Source organism: Marmota flaviventris, chromosome 2, assembly GCF_047511675.1.
Source record: "Marmota flaviventris isolate mMarFla1 chromosome 2, mMarFla1.hap1, whole genome shotgun sequence".
NCBI lineage: Eukaryota > Metazoa > Chordata > Mammalia > Rodentia > Sciuridae > Marmota > Marmota flaviventris.
The window spans coordinates 158,417,027-158,441,473 of NC_092499.1; the positions used below are offsets into that span (position 1 = coordinate 158,417,027).

Below are 24,447 nucleotides of genomic sequence, written 5' to 3' on the forward strand. Positions count from 1 at the left end.
ACCAGCCTTGCATCCCAGGGATGAATCCTACTTGATCATGGTGTACAATTTTTTTGATATGTTTTTGTATCCGATTCGCCAGAATTTTATTGAGGATTTTTGCATCTAGGTTCATTAGAGATATTGGTCTGTAGTTTTCTTTCTTTGAAGTGTCTTTGTCTGGTTTAGGTATCAGGGTGATGTTGGCCTCGTAGAATGAATTTGGAAGTTCTCCCTGTTTTTCTATTTCCTGAAGTAGCTTGAAAAGTATTGGTATTAGTTCCTCTTTAAAGGTTTTGTAAAACTCTGCTGTATACCCATCCGGTCCTGGGCTTTTCTTAGTTGGTAGTCTTTTGATGGTTTCTTCTATTTCCTCAATTGATATTGGTCTGTTTAGGTTGTCTATATCCTCCTGACTCAATCTGGGCAGATCATATGACTTAAGAAATTTATCTATGCCTTCACTATCTTCTAATGTATTGGAGTATAAGGATTCAAAATAATTTTTGATTATCTTCTGTATTTCTGAAGTGTCTGTTGTGATATTGCCTTTTTCATCCCGTATGTTAGTAATTTGAGTTCTCTCTCTTCTTCTCTTTGCTAGCATGGCTAAGGGTCTGTCGATTTTGTTTATTTTTTCAAAGAACCAACTTTTAGTTTTGTCAATTTTTTCAATTGTTTCTTTTGTTTCGATTTCATTAATTTCAGCTCTGATTTTCATTATTTCTTGCCTTCTACTTCTTTTGCTGTTGTTTTGCTCTTCTTTTTCTAGGATTTTGAGATGAAGTATGAGATCATTTATTTGTTGGTTTTTTCTTTTTTTAAGGAATGAACTCCATGCAATGAATTTTCCTCTTAGAACTGCTTTCAATGTGTCCCATAGATTCCGATATGTTGTGTCTGTGTTTTCATTTATCTCTAAGAATTTTTTAATTTCCTCCTTCATGCCTTCTATAACCCATTGATCATTCAGTAACCTATTGTTCATTCTCCAAGTGATGTATGCTTTTTCCTTCCTTCTTTTATCGTTGATTTTCAGTTTCATTCCATTATGATCAGATAAGATGCATGGTATTATCTCTACTCCTTTATATTGTCTAAGAGTTGCCCTGTGACATAATATGTGATCTATTTTTGAGAAGGATCCATGTGCTGCTGAGAAAAAAGTGTAACTGCTTGATGTTGGGTGGTATATTCTATATATGTCAATTAAGTCTAGGTTATTAATTGTGTTATTGAGTTCTATAGTTTCCTTATTCAACTTTTGTTTGGAAGATCTGTCCAGTGGCAAGAGAGGTGTGTTGAAGTCTCCCATGATTATTGTATGGTGGTCTATTAGACTCTTGAACTTGAGAAGAGTTTGTTTGATGAACATAGCTGCACCATTGTTTGGGGCATATATATTTATGATTGTTATGTCTTGTTGGTGTATGGTTCCCTTAAGCAGTATGTAGTGTCCCTCTTTATCCCTTTTGATTAACTTGGGTTTGAAATCTATTTTATTTGATATGAGAATGGACACTCCTGCTTGTTTCCGAAGTCCATATGAGTGATATGATTTTTCCCAACCTTTCACCTTCAGTCTATGTATGTCTTTTCCTATCAAATGCGTCTCCTGTAGGCAGCATATTGTTGGGTCTTGTTTTGTGATCCATTCTACTAGCCTGTGTCTCTTGATTGGTGAGTTTAAGCCATTAACATTTAGGGTTATTATTGAGATATGGGTTGTTCTTCCAGCCATATTTGTTTATTTATGTTACTAAACATGGTTTGTTTTCCTCTTTGATTATTTTTCCCCCCTTTACTGTCCTACCTCCCACTGTTGGTTTTCATTGTTATTTTCCATTTCCTCTTCCTGTAATGTTTTTCCAAGGATGTTTTGAAGAGATGGTTTTCTAGCTGCAAATTCTTTTAACTTTTGTTTATCGTGGAAGGTTTTAATTTCATCTTCCATCCTGAAGCTTAATTTCGCTGGAAACACAATTCTTGGTTGGAACCCATTTTCTTTCAGTGTTTGAAATATGTTATTCCAGGATCTTCTAGCTTTCAGAGTCTGTGTTGAAAGATCAGCTGTTATCCTGATTGGCTTACCCCTATATGTGATCTGCTTCCTTTCTCTTGTAGCTTTTAAAATTCTCTCCTTATTCTGTATGTTAGGCATCTTCATTATAATGTGTCTAGGTGTGGGTCTCTTATGATTTTGCACATTCAGCGTCCTGTAGGCTTCTAGGATTTGGGATTCTGTCTCATTCTTCAAGTCTGGGAAGTTTTCTCGTATTATTTCATTGAATAAATTGCTCATTCCTTTGGTTTGAAACTCTGTCCCTTCCTGTATCCCAATGACTCTTAAATTTGGTCTCTTGATGTTATCCCATATTTCTTGGATGTTCTGCTCATCGTTTCTTAACAGTCTTGCTGAGCTGTCTATGTTCTTTTCAAGTTGAAATACTTTATCTTCATTGTCTGATGTTCTGTCTTCTAAGTGTTCTACTCTGCTGGTAGTATTCTCAATTGAGTTTTTAAGTTGGTTTATTGCTTCCTGCATTTCTAGGATTTCTGTTTGTTTGTTTTTTATAACCTCTATCTCCCTGTATAGTTGATCTTTTGCTTCTTGGATTTGTTTATGTAATTCATTGTTGAAGTGATCTTTCATTGTCTGATTTTGCTGTCTGATGTCTTCCTTGAGACTCCAGATCATCTGAAGCATGTATATCCTGAATTCTTTATCTGACATTCCATCTGCTGCAGCTATTACCTCTTCTAACGTTGAGTTGACCTGCATTGCTTGTGGTCCTTTCTTTCCTTGTCTCTTCATACTGTTCCCGTTCCTTTCTACTTGGTGAAACTGTTGTGCTATTGAATTTTCCCCCTATATATTTATATTGGTCTTGTATAGTTGCAAAGTCTCCCTCGCAGGCGCGGGCGGCGGCTCTGCCCCTCCTCCAATTGGGGCAATGTGCCTACCACGCCGGCAGGCCGCTGGTCCTGCTCTGCCGGTCGGTAGCAGGTCCGCCTACCTTGCAGGCGCGGGTGGCGGCTCTGTCCCTCTGCGGGCCGCTAGGCTTGTTCTGTCCGTGGTCGCAGTTCTGCCTACTTTGCAGGTGTAGGCAGCGGCACTGCCCCTCTGCAGGCCTCTGGGGCTGTTCTGCCAGTGGGTCGCAGGTCTGTCTACCTTGCAGGCGCCGGTGGGGGGGAGGGGGCGGCTCTACCCTTCCTCAGGCCACTGGGCCTGTTCTGTCTGTCGGTTGCAGGTCTGGCCTGTTCTGTTGGTGGTCACAGTTCCGTCTACCTTGCAGGCGCGGGGGGAGGGGGCGGCTCTGCCTCTCAGCAGGCCGCTGCACCTGTTCTGCCGGTGGGTCGCAGGCCCGCCTACCTTGCAGGAGTGATTGGAAGCTCTGCCCCTCCGCGGGCCACTGGGCCTTTTCTGTCGGTGGTCACAGTTCCACCTACCTGGCAGGCGCGGGGGGTGGGGGGCGGCTCTGCCCCTCAGCAGGCCGCTGGGCCTGTTCTGTGGGTGGTCACAGTTCCATCTACCTTGCCAGCGCAGGGGGAGGGGGCGGCTCTGCCTCTCAGCAGGCTGCTGCACCTGTTCTGCCAGTGGGTCGCAGGCCCGCCTACCTTGCAGGAGTGATTGGAAGCTCTGCCCCTCCGCGGGCCACTGGGCCTTTTCTGTCGGTGGTCACAGTTCCGCCTACCTGGCAGGCGCGGGGGATGGGGGGCGGCTCTGCCCCTCAGCAGGCCGCTGGGCCTGCTCTGTGGTTGGTCACAGTTCCGTCTACCTTGCCGGCGCAGGGGGAGGGGGCGGCTCTGTCTCTCAGCAGGCCGCTGCTCCTCTTCTACCGGTGGGTCGCAGGCCCGCCTACCTTGCAGGAGTGATTGGAAGCTCTGCCCCTCCGCGGGCCACTGGGCCTTTTCTGTTGGTGGTCACAGTTCCGCCTACCTGGCAGGCGCGGGGGGTGGGGGGCGGCTCCTTGTTCTATCTTTTCTGTCTCTTAAGATTGCTTTTGTTTTCTCTTCCCCAAATCTCTTGTGTTGCATTCTGGGAAATCTCTTCAATTCTTTCTTCCAGTTCACTAACTCTTTATTCAGGTCTAATCTATTGCTTAACTCAGCTATTGAGCTGTAAATTTCAGTGATATTTGTTTCACATTTTCGTAGGTTTTTGAATCGGTATTGTTACGTAGCTGATTACTTTTGATAGCCTCTTGACCCTTGTTCCTTTTTAGACATTTAAAAAATTTTCTTAAATGTTTACTGTATAATATTTCATATTTTATATCTGACAATGCTAATATGTGAAGCCCCTAATGGATTAAACCTGTTGGCTATCTCAGTTGTCTCTCACTCAGAGTGACTTTTTTTCTTGCGTATTTTGTGACATTTGATTTTGAGATCAATATTAATTGGACACAGATCCAATATTTATCAATTCTGGTTTCCAGATGGTTTTTCTTTTCTTTGGCCAGGAATCTAGGACTGGTCTTGATTGGGATCACTTTAGCTTCCTTTGAGGGTCCTGGTTTATTAATGACATTTCAGGTTCAGGCTTACTCTGGGTTGGGGCCTGGGGTCTGGAGGGAACAGACATCTGGAGATTCTAGTGCTGGTTTTGACATTAGCTCCCTGCTACCCTCCATTCTTTTCCTTGCTTGTTGATCTCAAGTCAGATTGTGGTTCACGTTTTATGTCCCTCACTCTTCCTTCTTTGTTCTCTTCCTCTACTAATTTTTTTAGTCCCTTATTAGTTTCTCTAATGTCTCAAGAATTATATTTATTGATCCCAGGGCTAGCTGTCCTGCAGCAGAAAAGTCCTTCTGGCATCCTAGTTCTTAAGTCTCTCACAGAAGTTTCAGTTCCTTCCCTTCAAGTCCAAAAATTCTAGAGCAGGGAGGATTATTAGTGATACATTAACTTTTACAGAGGATTAGTTGCCTGTGTAATAGAACAAATATATATTATTCAAAGCTTCATAAAGTTTTCATTTTGTTTAGTAAACAAATGAGTATATTATGCTCAATTGTCTGTCTCTTGCTTTAGAAGGGAGGTTGTTCTTTGTATGTTTCATTATGGGTATCTTTCTTTCTACATTAGTGCCATATTAAGAGATGGTTTGTGAGGGCTCCAGAGTGACTACTTATCAATATGTAAATAATTGGGAAAGGCTTCTTTTAGAAGAAGTAGAATTTATTTTATTAAGATGTATCATTACAAAAGGGATATTATGTAGGAATATTTTATAAACAGGAAAGAACTGTAAGAAAGTAGAGAAGTATGGAAATTAAGAAGGTACAGAAGAAGAGTATGTATGTGAAGAGAGCTGCAGCCTGCTTTTGTCAGGAGCAAACTGAGAGGGAACCTTTGGAAACAGAAATAGTAGTTTTGGATGTAGCAAGCTTCTGGAGGTATTTCAGTGTTTTGGTAAAGTAAGTGATATGTAATCAAGGCTACTAGTTTAGCCCAGGTCACAGTTTAGGCAGTCAGTAGACCTTTCCATCTGCCTTTACATCCTGTAGGAGCATATGTATCCTTTGGAGGTTGACCTTCTAACTAGCTGTCTTTGCTTTAAATATGTGTACCACCTAGGGTTTCTATTATTGTTGATTCATGGAGGTGTTTATCACAAATTTTACTATGGTTTTGAGTCTTTTAAAAACATTTCATCCATGATTGTTATATGTTTCAATTGGAGAGGTGGGGTTGATCGTGTGGAACCCCAAAACATGAATTTATATTGCTATCTTGAGCAGACTGTAAATGTTTTTCATAGACCATCCTGTTTAATCTTTTCCTTCTGAAGTAGGTTCCATTTTAACCTGTTATTATGGATAAAAAATTGGGGTGGGGTGGGTGGATTTGTGGTCTGTCTTAACATTGCATATTTGGCAAATGGTAGAGCAGGGAGTTAGCCTGTGGTCTGATTCTAGAACCCATATTTTTAACTTGCGGCCACACTGTCTACCCCTTAAGTCTGGATATTGTCTTGCCTCTCAAGCTGCATTCTACCATCTATGTCAACATGTATTCATTGTTGTATAGTCCATTCAGTCATTCATCAGGCACAATCTGCTGGGTTCTACTGTGGTAGGCACAAGTCTAGGTGCTGCAGATACAACAGTGAGCAAGATAGAGAGCCTCTTGTCCTCATGAACCATATGTAAACATTTAATGATAAGCTGAAGAGTCCACCAATAAGAATGAATTTACATCAGAACTCTAGGAAAGACCTGCTGAGTTACAAAATTCTGAATGCCCATTTCATAAGTGTGATGTTGGTGGTGGCCCTTGAAGTAGTTACCTGTGTAGGGGAAAGAAGGGTTGGGGTGAAAGTGTAAGATACCTGGTGATAGGCTTCAAAGTAAAAGAATTCATTTGACTTTGAGAATCTTCTGGATTCAGCTCTTGAGAGGTTATTTTAATGGTATCCAGTGTTTGTTTTAATCTGGTGTAAGACACACAGATATGATAATAATTGCCATGAAGGGAGAAGTTTTAATCATGCACACAGTTCTCTAAAAACAGGGTATGGAATGCCACATAGGGCCACCCCAAGGAGCACCAAGGGGAATTCAGCAGGCAAAGAAAAAGTGGAACTGAGGGCACGTGCTTTTGTTGTAGCTTTGCAAGAGGGAATGGTCAAGGCAAGGTAGGCAAGCTAAGTAGGTTTAGAATTGAATAACTTAAATAATTTCAGCAGACTGGGTCATAGGGGTGGCACTTGGTTGTCCAGTATCTGGCTTCTAAGTGAGTATAGAAGGGACATAGTGTCTCAGAGTATGAGAGCTCATAAATGGAGGTGGGCTTATGGGCTTGGGGATTGGTTGGTTGAAATATCAAGAGCATACTCTTGGACACTGTCTCTAGGACTTAGTTAACACTGGTAGAGGATATTTTTCCCAGGTCAGTAATGCCTCAGATGTCAGAATATTAATACAGAAAATATAGTTAATACAGGGACATCTGTCATGTTGTATGCCATTCCCTTTGAGTAGAGAAATAGAATAGTTCAGAGGTATACATATATGGTTAATAAAGCTACTAGAATCTGATAGCACAGAATTTCCTTACTTTCCCATATATAGAAGTTGTTTAATTTTAAAAGCTACCTATGTTCAGGCTACTCACTCAGTTGTTTTCCTGATCCCAGAGTTAGACATTATGGATAAACAGCACAGTTGTTTTCATTATTCCTTATTCTAAATTTTGTATGAATTATTCCCCAGTTTAAACCCTGTTTTTATCTTGTCATTAACCTATCTGGAAATCTGAATGGGTTCTTTATAATCTGTAAAGTGGGGCCCAGCTGGTCAAACACTGAATGTCCTTTCCTTAGGTCCTAGTATCACTTTCATTCACATTTTGCTGCTGTTGTGACTCCATGGAAGTTCTATGTCAGGCTCAGGCTGCTTTGCCCCTTTGCCCTTTTTTGCATAGTTTAACTTCTGTCTCTTGATTTATGCAACTCTTCTTTTTGAGATTGCCCTTTGCTCTTCCCTCGGTCTGGCCTATTCTTTCAGACTCTGTTCAGACTTACCAATTTCTTCTGGCAATTCTCTAAAAGTGCTCATCCTTCCTGTGAACTTGTATAACTACACCATAATGTGTTACCACTGATCATAGCTGGATGTTCTTATTTATCCCTAAATGTGGCCATGTCTTAGCTCCTTTTTTAATGTCTTAATGAGACTATACAGTTCCTGAGGCTGGCAGCCATTACATATAATCCTTTATATTCCCCACTGTGATTTGCACTTGATAATATTTATTGTTGGATTAAAGTCTCTTAAATTCTCAGCTTCTCGCCTATGGAGTTATTTGATACTTTTGTGTAAATTTTTTTTTGTTTTGTTTTCTCACCTAGAACTCTCTAGATTAAAAAAAAGATAGGAAACAAGTATCAAAAGAACTGACTAGTTTTATTTGGTTTTAAATTTTAAATTGATTTGACTCTGATTAGCCTTTAAACATCTAATCTTCTCATTTGCTTTGCCACAGTGATGGGAGTATTCTTCATCTGCATGGTCCAGTTAGGTAATCACCTCATGAGGACTTGAGTGCTCAAAATGAAAGTAGTGCAACTGAAGGACTTAATTTTTGCCCTTAATAATTTTATTTGATTTATATTTAAAATAGCCACATGTGACTATAGACTACAGTGCTGACACTACAATTTTCCATTAGAGCTCTATTACTTTGAAAGACTGTTCCTTTGTAAAATCCTCAGCATCCTATATATCTGTGTCCTTGCAGAGCAGGGAACTTTAGGGGCTAGGGTATTATTAAATAGTTTCTCTGGGCTTCCTGTTATTACCAGAGTACCCTTGGCTGAGGGAAATGAGCATTTACCTTCATAAACTGGAGGCACATATGTTCAGGGTGGTTTTCTGCAACCACAAAACTGAAAAGGTATGCACAATTTTATCTACTATTTTCATTCTTGCTTTAAGATTAAAATAATATTTAATTATGGTCAATCAAGTTACTTAGTAATTTCATCTTCCTACCATACCTTCCACTTCTCTCCATCTATTCTCTTCATGCCAAGCTTAAAAAAAATTCAGGAAGTTAGCCAATCCCAAATAACCAAATGCCAAATGTTTTCTTTTTTTTAAACTTTTTTAAAAACAAACTTTATTATTAATTTTTAAGATTCAGTCTTTCATACATTTATAAACCTTTTAGATATTCTTTTTTTAAAATTTATTTCTTACATACATGACAATAGTGGAGTACATTACATTCATAATTATCCATTCACAGCATAATTTTTTGTAACTCTGTATATAATGTATGTTCACGCCAAATTATACCATTATACATGAGCTCTCCTGGTTTTTTTTGCATACAATTCTTAATACACCTTTATACCACAATTGATCATCTCTCTATTTGTATATAAGGTATGTTGACACCAAATTCACATCTTTATATATGTATTTTGTATAATGATGACTGTCTCCTTCCACCATCCTAGCTATTCCCTTTCTCCCTCCATTGCCCTCCCACCCCTATTCCCTATCTAAAGGTAATTTTCCTCCTATGCCCTCCCTCCCTACCCCACTTTGAGTCACCCCTCTTATATCAGAGAAAACATTTGGCATTTGTTTTTTGGGGATTGCAAATGCCAAATGTTTTCTTTGATATAAGGAGGCTGATTCATAGTGGGATAGGGAGAGGGAGCATGGAAGGAATAGACAAACTCTAGATATGGTAGAGGGGAAGGGAGGGGGCATGGGGTTAGAAATGATGGTGGAATGTGATTATCATTATTATCCAAAGCACATGTATAAAGACATGAATTGGTGTGAATATACTTTGTGTGCAACCAGAGATATGAAAAATTGTGCTTTATATGTGTAATAAGAATTTTAATGCATCCTGTTGTCATATATAAATAAAAAAATAAATAAAAATTCAGTGTCTTTTCAGGATGCTGCATGGGGTTTCTTCTTTTCTCCTCCTTTGGTAGAGAGAGAGAGAGAGTCTGGTTTGGTAAGCATTGAGGTAAGAGGCAAATTGCAGCAGATGAACTAAACAACAAGTGTGAGTGCCAGTGACATCTGGGCTTCTTATGGGCATACAGAAGAAGGAAAAGTATAATACTATACACCAGGGTTTGTTTTCTCCTTTGATATTAAAGATACCAACTGGATTGTTTGAGATTTATTCCAGGCTTCCCAGGTGCTGACGCCCTTTGCCCCCCTGTAGTGTGATGATAATGATGGATTGGATAGCAAGACTCACGTGTATGCAGTCTTGCTGGGTGTAGTTATGTTGGGGGAGTCATAATTTGACCAGTGGTGAATCCTGGGCTATAGTGGAATCTATCTTACTATAATGGAATTCGACACTGGGTCCCTTGTTCTTTGTTGCTCTGAGTGAGCTTATATAGATTGTGAGTTTAGCCTCTAATTCTTTTCCTTAAAGTAGGGGAACAGGACTTTTAATGACTTTCTTGATAGTAGTAACACAACTGGATCCAGTGCAGTGCCTGGATTTATGCAAAAGTGGGTGAAACAAATGACTGGGTTTTACTTTCTGTGCTGTTGCTTTGTCTGTGCCATCCAGTAATTTAATGTTGATTTTATTTCCATACAAAAGTTATTTCTAACTTTTCATATTTAGTAGCACTGTTCTACTTCTGATATTAATAGTAAATTTCTTGATGAAAAACTAGAATTAGGAACATAATAAGTTATAAACAATTCTGAGATACTTATTTCTTCTTATTCACATTCTCCTTTTTGCTTCTTTGTTATTGTTGTTGTTGGAACTGTATATCTTTTCCAATTCTTTGAAAATGAAAACAAATTAGAAACTTCTGTGGAGTTTCAATGAAAATGCTTGGACTGAGCCCCAGCTAACACATTCAGGCCCAGGTGTCCTTCAGAATTAGGTAAGAGTCCCTTTTCTTTCTTTATATAAAGAAAAAGCTAGTGCCCTTTCATACAAACAACTAATACATAGCAGGGCAGTGGAATCATATTTTATCAATTAACTAGTTTCTACAGCTTCTGCTTTCCTTTGCTTGACTTTTCATTACTTTCTCCGGGCTCGCCAATGTGCATATGTCCTCCACACTGCCCCTTCTGCTCCATACCAAAGGTAAAGGACTTGCTTCTACTCTCAGGTTATTACTGCTTTTATTTTTTTTTCCATAAGGACCACTTTACTATTATTGAATGGAGGAGTGACAAGAACAAATAAAATGAACGAGAAAAGCAGATTTTTCTCAAAACCCTTACACTTTCAAGTTCTTATTAAAGATTTCAAATATTTGGATGCTTCAGTTGAGTTTTTTTGTTTGTTTGTTTGTTTACAAAGAACAAGTCAAATTTTGAATGCACTTCCTAGGTCACTGTCATAATCCTAAATCATAATTTTAAATGATTGATTGCAATAGAGAAAAAGCTAATATCAATTCAAATTTCCTGGAGAATATTAAAAACAATCAAACAAACACAGACAACTCCTTTTGTATTTCCACAGCCATTCTGAGGTCCAGTTGGCAAGGAAAATGCCACTGATGATCATGACTGGAATATTGAGTTACCTTTATAATATGGGAGTAATGCATTGTAGCTATTTGAAATGATAATGGAGGGGTATAATTATTCTGACTTTTCTCATAATGTTGGTCACACTTGTGGTTTATGATGACATTGAATTATTTGGGGAATAATCCTAAATAATAACATTATTATTATGGCTTAGTGTGATCTACCCTAAGATACTCCTCAAGTCTCATCTGCGGAGATTACAATAGAGGGCCAGCCTTATGGCCAGTTGTGACCTTTCCCACTGGTCTCAAGTATTGCTGTGGTGGTGAATTAGTTCTGTTTTTGCTCTTCAGTGCTGCACCCTGTACTAGGTACTGGGGAAATACTAAAGCACAGGGCCTGGATCTTTTATTTCTGTGTTGTTTTTGATCATGGAGTGTGTGTGATATCTACAAACTGGAAAATGAAAACAGAATAAAATGTCGAGTGTTTGCGGGAGATTCTTTGAATACATTTTTCATGGTAAAAAATTGATTATCGTATTGTAGTATGTTAGTAATTTTTATTATAGTATAAGTGTCTGAGTTTTAAAAGGAGCATTTTCAATGCATAATTTATCTTTCAAACTTAATATTCAACACTGCAGTCTTCCTTATCCATCCAGACTTAGAGGTGAGAAACTTGGTATTGACCCAACGAGATATACTGAATTACTCAGTTCACCTTGGGGGAAGGGAAACTGGAAACAAGATGTTTGTGGAAGTCTGAAATTACATTCTTGTGATTACCTGTTGCAGCACAGGTGCCCTAAGCTTCCTGGCATGCCGGCCCCTGTCATGTAACATGCCACTTGACTTGTTGGTAAATGACACCCATGAAAAGGAGGTCCTGTAGAATATAGCACTAGCAAGTGCTTCCAAGAATTCATTTAGGGCAGATGGTGGAAACCACATCAAGGCTAAATATATGGAAAATTTACAGTAAAGCTTGAGCATACTGTATTGTTAAAAAAAAAAAAAAAAAAAAGAAGATGTAAAGAGCTTTTATTTTTCTCCTTTTAAATTGATTAAAACTAAATGTGTCAACACAATTTGAATGAGTTAATTTTTTTAATATACATATAGAAGGGAGTGGTATAAATACTTGCCATCTGGTAAAATTTCTGTCACTTGTTTTCTGCTTGGATATGCAGCATGGTAGCTGTTACAGTGACACCTAGTGTTTGTTGAGCTTGTGACACTGAACAGGTTAGAAAGGAAGAGCTTAGATTGAAGCCTTGAGACCTTGGGCATTCACTGAGTGAGCTTGACAGGCCAGTTGGGAGTTGACCTACAGGTGTACAACACTTTCTAGTTGAACTAAAGTCAGGCATGTAAATCCTCTAAGTTTCTGGGATGGTGAAAACCAGGTAGTGGTCTTTCACTGGGCTTTTGTTATTTCTCTCTGGTTACTTATGTAGAAATTCTCTGGAAATGAATTTTTTTTTTTTCTTTTTGTAAACTTAAACTTTCAAACTTAAATTTTCACAGAAACTACAGCCAATTCATTGTGCAGGTTACCAAAATTAGAAAGATTTGAAAGATGCAGTAGTGTTCAGCCAGAATACGGAAGCTTGTGTGAAATGAAGAATAGCATGGCAGATGTAGCTGTGACTATAATCTCCTAGGTGAGAGTCTGTGTGGAAAGAAGTATCCTCTTGGATCTGTTGTAGTGGGTGCTTTCTTTAGGGCAAAACCCACCGATTATTGTGTAGTATTTATGCTTCTAATTTGAGGATTTGTGAAGATTGCTGGATATTCTCTCATTAAATGTGAAGAGTAGTGCAATTCAATTTTCTTCAAAAAGAGATTAGATAGTTGCAAGATCTTAAGCAAAGTAAAAACATAACCTCTTAGAATTTATCAGGTGCCTATATTGCTAAGTTTTTGAATATTGCAGTTTTCATATCTAATAAAATCTTTTGAATATTGCATCTTAGTACTTAATAAAATGTTTTCTTATATCTGTTTATTTTATTCAATATTGATGGCATTTTCTCCACCCTGTGGTTCTACACATCTCATGTGGTTCTACACATCTTCTGCCTTTTACCTCCACCTTTGTTCAGACCCCATTTCCCTGATTGGAGTATTCTATTAACTGGCCTCCAGGCTGTGATCTTCTGTCTCTTCTGTTTCCCTCACCCATCTTGAATGGTCTCTGTGTGATATAATTCTAGTTTCTGTTGCCTTTAGGACAAAAATTGAACTCCCACTACAGGTTCAAGGCCCTTTCTGAGTTAGTCTCTGCCTCCCTCTCAATTCCTTATCGCTTATTTTATTTCTGTCTCCCTTAGCAACTTCTCAAAGATTCACCAGACAAAAAGCAGGGCTTTTTTTTTCTTTTCTTTCTTTTTTTTTTTTTTGCTACACTTTTTTTTTTTTTTTTTTGCCTAAAATGCCCTTGTCTGGAGGGCTCACCCTTGGGTGTCCCTCAAGATTCAATTCAGAACTGTTTATCCTTTGAAAGTGGGCCTTTGTGTCCTAGCTTTCTGTGTGTATACTGACTTTGCTGATTTTCTCACATTTTTCCCTTAGGGCCTGTAATGTTTAGAGCAGGAACAGTGTCTTATCTCCACCACTGCCCTCTTCTCTCTCTGATCCCTTGTATGGTACCTGGCACTGATGGGCACTTAATAAGAATGTTTATTAATTAATTAAATAAATTGAGAAAATTATAGAAATCTATGAGTCAACTCATGCATTTATTTTTTTATTCCTAGAATTTTTATTCTAACATAAAACACAAGGATTCAACAAGTAATAGTCATAGAAAAATTTAGTGCAGGCAATCGAAAGTTTAGTGCAAACAATCTACACATGACAGGACTGCCCCCACAATTTTACATTCCAAGGTACTAACAAAATTACCAGAGATATAAACCACAGTTGAAAAGGATTCAAGCTCATATAAAATAAGCAAAACTAAGAAATTGGCCTTCAAGAGATTTTTCTTTGTTCCAATATGGAGGAATCTTGCTGGAGAAGAAGGGAGGGGAGGAGAGCAGGGTGGCTTGGATCCAGGTGGGGGAGGATGGAGGACTTTCTATCTGGTCCTGCAGGAAGAGGATATTATCTGGGTGAGACCATCACGTTGGAGAGGTCACTTTGTCTGCAACAAGTAGGCTACAGGAGAGCAAGATTTAGGGGTTGGAAAACCAGGTTTTTTTAAAAAAAATTTTAATTTGTTTTAATTATTTATACATGATAGTAGAATGCATTTATGCACTTTGATATACATAGATGGTATATAATTTCTCATTTTTCTGAGTGAACATGTTACAGAATCATATTGGTCATGCATTCACATATATACATACAGTAATAATGTCTGTTTCATTTTACTATCTTTCCTATCCTCACATCCCCTCCCCTCCCATCACTTCCCTCTACCTAATCTAAGGCAACTCTATTCTTCCTTAGTGCCCCCTGCCTTACTGTGAATTAGCATCCGCATATTAGGGAAAGCATTCAGCCTTTGGTTTTGTGGGATTGGCTTATTTCACTTAGGATAATATTCTCCAACTCTAACCATTTACTCGCAAATTCCATATTTTACTCTTATTTAAAGCTGAGTAATATTCCATTGAGTATATATACCACATTTTCTTTATCCATTTATCTATTGAGGGACACCTAGGTTGGTTTCATAGTCTAGCTATTGTGAATTGAGCTGCTACAAACATTGATGTGGCTGTATCACTGTAGTATGCTAATTTTAATTCCTTTGGGTATAAACCAAGGAGTGTAATAGCTGAGTCAAATGGTGGTTCCATTCCCAATTTTCTGAGGAGTCTTCATACTGCTTTTCATAGTGGTTGCACCAATTTGCATTATGCATTTCATTCATTGCTTTATTGCGGATGCATGTGCCTATGTGCCTCAGACATCATTTTCTGTATTTTATTGTAATTTTTCTATGTTTGAAAGCCAGTTCTAATGGAGTTGGTCTTTAGTAGGGGAATTTGGCCGGCTTATATTTAATTACCTTTTTGTGTGAGGTAATCAATAGTTTTGGCTTTTAACTTTGTTTTTTTTGTGTGTGAGAGTTTGCTGAGTTTGTGCTTTGTGGAATATGCCTTATAATTTGAAAGGTATGCTTTCTATATTCTTTCATTCTGGCAATTATCCTTAAAATGAACAAAAGTTATGTGAATCATTTTTTTCTGAACTATGTCAAGAATAAAGCAGCATTTGATGATATATTCTAATGCTTTTATTTTAACTCCACATGTCTTTTGTATTTCTTACTTCTTAGCTATTCTAATCAGTATATACCTAGATTACTACAATAATTTTATAATGTTATTTCTCTTTTGTTGTTTTGGAAATTTACTCTATTTTTATAAACACATTAACACTAATTAAGTACATATAGCCCAGTGTCTGTACAACTGCCTAATTGCTTTTGGATTATTTTGATTAATCTCTATATTTTCTAAAATGTAAATCATGTGGTATGTTGAGAGGGAGGGAGTATGTGGCTGATGTACTTCTAGTTCTAGAATTTTTTCTTTTTGCTTGAAAGACACGTAACTGGTTATATAATTTTCAAATAGTTGTCTTCTCCCTTGTGCCCCAAAGTCTGAATTTTATTTATTTCTCAAAATAGCTATAATATTCTTTAGATACCTTTAACATAAATTGTGTTGTTCTTGGTGGGCTTTGGGACTGCTGTTTTCCTGGTGCATCTGTGTGTATTCTGCTGCCCATTCCACTTGGCTTGTCTACAATGATCACTTGACCTTATTGTCCTTTGGAGCTTGTTGCTGAGGAAAAGACTGAGATCAGCCTGATTTTTGTTCTTTGATGTGAATATTCTACATTTTCTATTAGGCTTATATAGTATGTTTAATCATATATTGATTTTACGAATTTAAAGCTTTGTATTTTTAAAGAATTTTTCTCAGTTCTTTTATCTTATTTGATTCTAAGGAGGCCTTGTGATATGCCGTATCCCAGTGTGGGGGGAACATTGGGAACAACAGTCCATCTAGATTCATGCTTTCTTTGGTTTTTCATCTTCACATAATATTTCCTAATTTCATAGTATTACTTATTTATACATGTGTTTTCTTTATTTTTCTAGATCTTTAAAAAGAATCTGCATCCTCTTGAATCCTTTGAGAACATAAATCAGGAAATCTAAAAAATTAGCAAATTTCTTTCAGAGGAGAGATTCCCATTGCTTTTTGGGAAGGTTTCCTTTATTTACTGAAGGCTTGTTCTTGGCATTTTCCACTTTTATGGGAAGAGGATCTTGTAAGTCACTCTCACCCCCCAGCTTTTTTTGCAGCTTCATCTGTGCTTTAATCAAGCAGTAATTTCTGTAAGTATTTCACTTGTAGATAGGATTCTTTGCTTCTTTGAGTCTTCATTGACTAATAAAGTTTTCTAGTATTTTAATATTGGTTGATTTTTAGGATATGGAAGGGAGAAATTAGAGGCCTTTTTAAAAGTTATATTTTCTTTGGAGGATTTTGCCTTGTATCTTTAGTTTTTGAAATGTTTTTATTTATTTTATTATTATCCAAAAAATATTGCCTCTTGAATGATCAAATCATGGGTTGAGATTTACTATAAATGTCTGGAGACACATTTCTATTCTCAGTCATCTTTACTATGTACCTACTCAACAGATTCTTTGTTTCTGCTGTTTAGAACTAACTTCCTTAAACATGAACAATTCCTTTCAAAATTCCTTTTGTCATCTTGATTTTTCTACTTATTTATCTATTTGTGTATACAGAGCCTGGCACACAATATTTAGATCTAGTATCTAATGGAGTGGGTCTTGTGCCTATTCAACTGAGAAGCATCCTGGTAAAGGGTCCGGTTGAGGTGGGCTCTTCCCAGGAGGTGATATTTGAGTTTGGTCTCAAAGACCATTAAGGATGTGAAAAGATGGAGCGTCTCTTAATTCATGACAGTTAGTGGTTGGATGGGGATTGCTGGTATGAGAAGAAAAACATGACATTTTTTATCTAAAAATGTAGTCATTTTATTTTTAAGATTATTTAATCTTTCATTTTAGTTCCATTTCATTTGAACATAAAAGTTCCAAATAAGTTTTGAGACTCAAGAGTTCAATGAAAATATTCTATCTACATCAATGAATTGAGTCATTTTTACTAAGTAGTGAGAAGCCAGAAACCAAGATGCAGAAGGATGGATTGCCCTTTCTGAAGTTCTCCATGGAAGTGTGTATTCTGTTATGCTTCTGTGCACATGGGTCCTTTTGAAACTAGACTGTACTAGTAGCATCCACATTCATGCTGTTCTTTCTTTGAACTTTACTGCCAGTTCTAATCCTAAGTTTTTAGAATACTTATTACCCAAAAGGGCAAGTAAGTAAGACTCTGTTCTTCTAAAACAAATTTTCTGTTTTCTCCCAGGGCAACATTTTCTTTATTTGGCCCCCATGTGTCATGCAGCTCATTTGGTCAAAGGCTGTTCCCCAACTTCTCTACTTTCAGACAAAACAGGTTTAGTTGGTCATTGTTTTAGTATATTGCATAAATTAGCGTTTAATATTTTCCTCATTCTTCACTGTCCTGCCTTTCTAAGTTAAATTGAAATCAAGTGTGTGAATCCACTGGGATACGCTGCAATCATTTGGTAATAATTTGGAAAGAAAAATGTTTCCTACACAAATTAAATGAAGACCAGCCGTTTTAAAGTACACTGTGGCATCTTGTATAAACTCCAGCTTACATTTCACATTATTCCTGGTCATGCAGTAGGTTCTGAAGAAAAAAGAGCTATGGATAATCAGTTAAAAGAATGACAGATTCCCTGATGTGCTGATCAGTAGTAATACCTAATTTCGATTTCAAGTGTGCTATAATGGATTACCATATAGATGCAGTTGAGCACTGAGCATTAAATAGAGCCATGTGTTTTTCAGAAAAGTAATATTTATTCACACTGTGTGGCTTTCTTGAATTTTTTTTATTCTCCAGTGGAACTACAAACAAGGTGTCAATAGCTTATGTGGCATTCACAGCAGTGTAGCTTAGAATATCAGCTACAGTAAAGGAAATACCAGATTATTTTTGCCTCGGTAAAGGTAGCCTTCATCTGGGACTTTCTGAGGAACAGGCTTACTTAGACATAGACAGTTGTTTTGGACTTTACTTTTATTGACTTCATAGACTTGTATTAAAAATGGCCCTTGCAATATTTGGGTACAAAAGGTAACATCAGAAGGAGTATTATTTCAGCCTCTGAGTTACTGTATAAGATTCTGTCCATTTGAGAGTATTTTTAGTAGCTCAGATATGGGCATGAAGTTTTATATCCAAACCTTATTGAGTTCATTTTTGAGTGTCTATAAAGTGCATCCATTTTGTAAATCTGAAAATTTTTATCCAGAAGTTGTAATGATGATGATAAGCCTGACCTCAGAATAAGTTAGAGACTACTTTTGTGGCAGACTCACAGTATCTATATCATCCTGCTGTATTGTTTCATTTCCTGATTTTAAAAAGGTTTTCTTCTAAGTTAAAAGAAAGAAAGTAAATTTCAAGCCAAAATTAATCTGAAGAGACAAAGATAGTCACTTCATTCTACAACAGGATATAATGATTATAAGTATTTATGCCCCACATGGCAGTTTACACACACACATAAAATAAACCCACTCAATATGAAGACTCAGATAGAACCCCATAAAATAATACTAGGTGATTTCAAAACACCTGTCTCATCAATAAATAGGTCATCCAGACAAAAACTTAGTAAAGACTCCTCAGACCTAAACAATACTATTAATCAAATAGAATTAATAGATATCTATAAACTATTTCACCCATCAACAACCAAGTTTACTTCTCAGCTTCACATGGCTCATTATTTAGACACCACTTTAATGTTCTTAAAGTTTGGCTTCTGTTGTATAATCAGATCCCTAAATATAATGAATCAATGTAGCATTAAAATCCAAACTATTAGTATTTGATTAAATTTTGTTTATATTAATTTTCATTAGTTATTATTGATAACAATAAAATATGATCCTATAAAATAAAAGAGGTGTTTTTCTTTGTTGTATGTGAACAAAGGAGAATTTCAGTCAAAAACATCATGATGTGTTTTGGAAAACTGAAAAGTATGATTCAGTGCCAGATTGGTTTTCTGACTAAATTGAAAGTTTGAAGAACACTGGGTGTGTCAGATATTCATCTAATTCAAGATAAGATCTATCCTGATTCTTTAATTTTCTTGGTAACTTCTGTACAAAGTTTTTTAGTTTAGTGGCAAGATGAAGTCAGAAAATGATCCTGAGGTGTAGTGTAGGTGGAGTGCAAGGTCTCTTTGAAGGAGAATACAGGAGAAAGTAGGACACCAAGTCCCTGCTGTGTCATTTTCTCAGGCTGAGGAATTTCAGGGAAGGACACAACAAAAAGATGGGAAGGCTTTCGTGGCACCAGGCTTCCATCTGCATGAGATAGCAGCCAGCTGATGAGAAGCAGGCCAGTAGAGGTACTGGCTTGAAGTCAGGTACACTTAGTGCTTCAGCCTTTTAGTACTATAAGAATATCACAATTAATAATTTGAAGATTATTATGGAAAACATAAAAATATGCTGCTCAGATTTTCTTTCAAGAAAGAATTTGCTATGCATTGACTGGATTAGTTGATGTGCTTTAGCTACTAGCCCCTTTAGCTTTCCAGCCTTGATCATAATCCTCTTACTGAGGTCCTTAGCCAGCAACTGAAAAGGCAGGAGTACAAGGGCCTTCCATTTCTGGTCACTAACTCCATCATAGCATGTTTCCTAGAGAACTTACTTTGCAAAAGCTATTAATAATTTGTTTATTAATTTATTATATCATCTCTGGCACTTGTTGTCTGGTTTACAAAGATGATGACTTCTCCAGGCAAGAATTTTGAGCTCCTTGGATTTAATACTGAAGTCATTTTATCATTTGGCATCCATTTTCTTTAACTTTTTCTTAAAGTTGTGAGTATAGTCATAAGTATTTCTGATTTTTAAAATAAATAAACATATAAATAGCTGGTGCCTCAAAGGTGTCTTCTTTGATTTTTGCACATTTGTCTTTAGCTCCTGCTATACCTTCATCCTTACCTTCTTAGCAGGACTCCCTCAATGTGTTGATATCTCCAGGGATTCTTCTTGTTTTCTCATTTTAAGCTCTCTCCCAGTGACTTTCATTTATACACAATTTTTAGCCAGTAACTTAGCCCCATTGACATCACATTCTGCTCCTGTCCTCCAGACCCTCCAGTTACCTAGAGGAGAGACTACATTAAGATCCATTGGTGCCCAGTTCTAGGATGCTTTAATTTGACATGCTTATTCTCCTCAAGTATTAGATTCCTTTTGGACTTGATGTCTTGAATTAAAGCATTGCCTTTTATCATACCGTGGGAGTAATTCTTAATCTTCAATTTACCCAAACCACTCTATCTGCCATGCTAACAATTTTACCTCCTAATATCACTATTAATTATATGCCTCTCTTTATCTTGCTGACCATGGTACAGACCATTTCATTCTCCTCTGAAATACTACCATTGCTTCTTCATTGACATCTCTGCTTCTCTTCTCATCCATCTCAAATTTACCTCCAGCTGGAACCCTTTAAGGGACGCTGCACTGCTCCCATGAGAATATTAACCTGCAGCTTCACCTGCCTTCCTAATGCCATCTCCTTACCTCCTCACTCATCCATCAGCCACACTGACCCTCCTACTGCTCTTGTTACTTTTTTTATTGATTTTATTTTTTAAATACATGAAAGGGGAATGCATTACAATTCTTATTACACATATAGAGCACAATTTTTCATATCTCTGTATATAAAGTGTGTTCACACCAATTTGTATCTTCATACATGTACTTTGGATAATAATGTCCATCACATTCCACCATCATTGCTAACCCCCTGCCTCCTCCCTTCCCCTCCACTCGTCTGCCCTATCTAGAGTTCGTCTATTCCTCCCTTGTTCCCTCTCCCTACCCCACTATGAGTTAGTCACCTTATATCAGAGAAAACATTTGGCGTTTGTTTTTTGGGGGGATTGGCTAACTTCACTTAGCATTATCTTCTTCAACTCCATCCATTTACCTGCAAATACCATGATTTTATTCTCTTTTATTGCTGAGTAATATTCAGTGTATATATGCCACATTTTTTTTATCCATTCAACTACTGAAGGGCATCTAGGTTGGTTCCACAGTTTAGCTATTGTGAATTGTGCTGCAGTAAACATCATTGTGGCTGTGTGCCTGTAGTATGCTGTTTTTAAGTCCTTTGGATATAGTCTGAGGAGAGGGATAGCTGGGTCAAATGGTAGTTCCATTTCCAGTTTTCCAAAGAATCTCCATACTGCTTTCCACATTGGCTGCACCAATTTGCAGTCCCACCAGCAGTGTATGAGTGTGCCTTTTCCCCCACATTCTCATATTTAAAGAAAGATGGGACACATGCCATAGCTACCATTCTGATTGGAGTGAGATGATACTGTTACTTTAAGACACTCAGGGTTTTTTGCCTTTTGTCACTTCCAATTCTCTTCCTCTATCCCTATTCTCCAGTAGGCTAAGATGATTCATCCTCTAAGTCTCCGCTGCTTTCTTCCAGGAAACAGTTCATGAAGCCCTTCTGAGATGAGGCACTTTGCCCTCACTTCTGTATTACCTCTTAGAAATTTCTGTCAAGGCTTTTTGCTTTGTTTTGTGAATGGTATTTTCTCTCTTGCCTAACAATTGTGAGACTAGGCATTTTTATTTGCGTTTGTTTTATGTTTGTACTTCCAGACAAATACCAAAGGATCTCTCCTATTTATAGAATCTAATAAAGTCAAACTGAAAAAAGCAGAGAATAGAATGGCAGTTTTTTAGAGACTCGGGGATAGGGGATGGGTAGAGAAAGGAGACTTATTGTTCAAAGGGTTTGAAGTTTCAATTAAACAGGAAGAATATGATTTGAGCATGGTGATCATACTTAATAGTAATGCATTTTATATTTCAAATTACTAATAGAATATATATTAAGTGTTGTCAACACAAATAACAAGTATGTGAGGTGATGGATATTTAATTAGCTTGTTGCAATCATTCCACAAAATGTCCGTACATCAGCATATCACTTTGAGGGGAGGATATGTAGCTAAATGGTAAAGCATTTGCCTAGCATGTGCAAGAACCTGAATTCAGTCCCTAGTACTGCAAAAACAAACAAATAAATAAATGAAAAAGCACACCACCTTGTGACCCAATAAATACAATTGTTGTTGATTAATAGCAAATTTAAATTAAAAATAAATTAATTTTGAAATAGTAAGAAATAAAAACCAAAATGTTCTAAAGACAGTCTAAATGAAGGCTTTCCCATTCAAAAAAGAGAACGGAGAGAACTTCTTAGTGATTTTTCAGTATGTGATCAGCTGTTTACTGCTTTATATAATCAGAAATAATCTTTGATATGGTTTGTATTGCATTTTTACCTTTATAGATGGGAAGAATTTATAACAAGTTATGTAACTAAGGACATTTATATTTTATGTCTATCATCTTGGAAGAGCAGTTGTTTTAAATTTACAGCTTTATTTTTTAGTTTTCTTTACTAATTTTAGAGTTAAATGTCCTTAACTCAATGATATTTAAAGAAAGATGGGACACATGCCATGTTGATGTGAACATAGGTTTGATTACCTACAAATTTTAATATTTCATAAGAAAAAAGAATTCAAAATTTATTTCCTGAGCATTCACTGAGTATGCCTGTATACCAGTCAGAGATCCTCTAGGTGCTGGCAATGCATCAGGGAACAACAAAAGTGTTGTTCTCTTGGAGCTTATTACACTTTTGGTGGAGGGCATGTGGTCTTAAAATGGGTAAATCAGTATGATCCTTTCACCTAAGGAGGAGGACTATGAAGAGGACAGGACAGATAAAGGAGAAAGCCCTGGAGGTGTGGGAACAGGGCCAGGCTCCACTAGATAGAGTTCTCAGAAAAGCCTCATGAGGAGGTGACACTTGAAGTGAGACTTGAATGGCAAGGAGATATCACCTGTGTAGGGATGTGAGTGGAAAAGTGGTACAGGATAAAAGAAAAGTCCCTGTTATTTATATTCACTTATGTTTGATAGAAATTTGCCTGTTGAGGCTTTTCTCAGAAGTTTGTATATATTCCTTCGGTGTTCATTGGGAACAAATGAAACAAATAGGTGTGTCATATTTTAACTGACCCACTTGGACAAACAAGGAAACAAAACAAAAACTCAAGCTGGCTGAAAGGGAGAAAGCGGTTCATTACCTACCTAAAAACATACTTACCCAGGAGATCTGGATATTATATCACATTATTTTTTGATCTGTTAGAATAGTAGGCTAGTTAAACCTAGAAGGGAGATTTTCTTTCTTTTTTCTTTTTTATTTGTTCTTTTTAGTTATAATGACAGAATGTATTTTGACATATACATTCATGGAGTATAATTTTCCATTTTTGTGGTTGTATATGATGTGGAGTTACACTAATTGTGTATTCATATAAGAACATAGGAAAGTTACGTCCAGTTATTCTACTATCTTTCCTGTTCCTATCACTCCTCCCTTCCCGTTCTTCCCCTTTGTCTGTCTATTGAACTTAATGTTCTTCCTACTCTTCCGCTTGTTGTATGTTAGCATCCACATATCAGAAAATTTGGCCTTTGTTTTTTTTGGGATTGGCTTATTTCATTTAGCATGATAGTCTCCGGTTTCATCCATATACTGGCAAATGCCATAATTTCATTCTTCTTTATGGCCAAGTAATAATCCATTGTTCCACATTTTCTTTATCCACTCGTCTGTTGAAGGGCACCTAGATTGGTTCCATAGCTTAGCTATTGTGAATTGAGCTGCTATAAACATTGATGTGGTCAGTACATTGATTTTAAGTCCTTTGGTTATATGACAAGGAGTGGGATAACTGGGTCAAAAGGTGGTTCCATTCTAAGTTTTCTGAGGAATCTCCATTCTGCTTTCAGAGTGGTTGCACCAATTTGCAGTCCCACCAGAAGTGTACGAGTGTACCTTTTTTAGTTTTCTTTACTAATTTCAGAGTAAAATAGAAATGTATTATCAATACCAAGGAAGGTATTTTGACCAGTTTTGGATTTTCTATATTTTTTAGAAAAGTAGTTACAGCTAAAGAACAAGGACTTTTATTACCCTAGAGTAATTTGACAAAATTTGTTGTGGAATGAGGGAAAAAGTTATTCTCATTAGTTAGGGATTTGGGGGGAATGGGGAGCTACTTTTAATGGCCAAATAATTGTGTATATCATAGATTTTTTTTTTCTTTATCTACCAATGAGGACATGCGTAACTATGATGCTAAGACTTATTTTTATGCTGTTAATATCATGAAATTCTTGCCACCAGTTTCAGGGTTTTTTTCCTACTGAATTTTTTTTATCT

At 37.1% G+C, this 24,447-nt stretch overlaps 1 protein-coding gene across 6 annotated transcripts in view; it reads left to right on the forward strand.

The window, feature by feature from the left end:
* Ralgapa2 (Ral GTPase activating protein catalytic subunit alpha 2) overlaps positions 1-24,447 on the forward strand; it is a 325,786-nt gene that overhangs the window by 35,478 nt on the left and 265,861 nt on the right. The window lies entirely within an intron of this gene.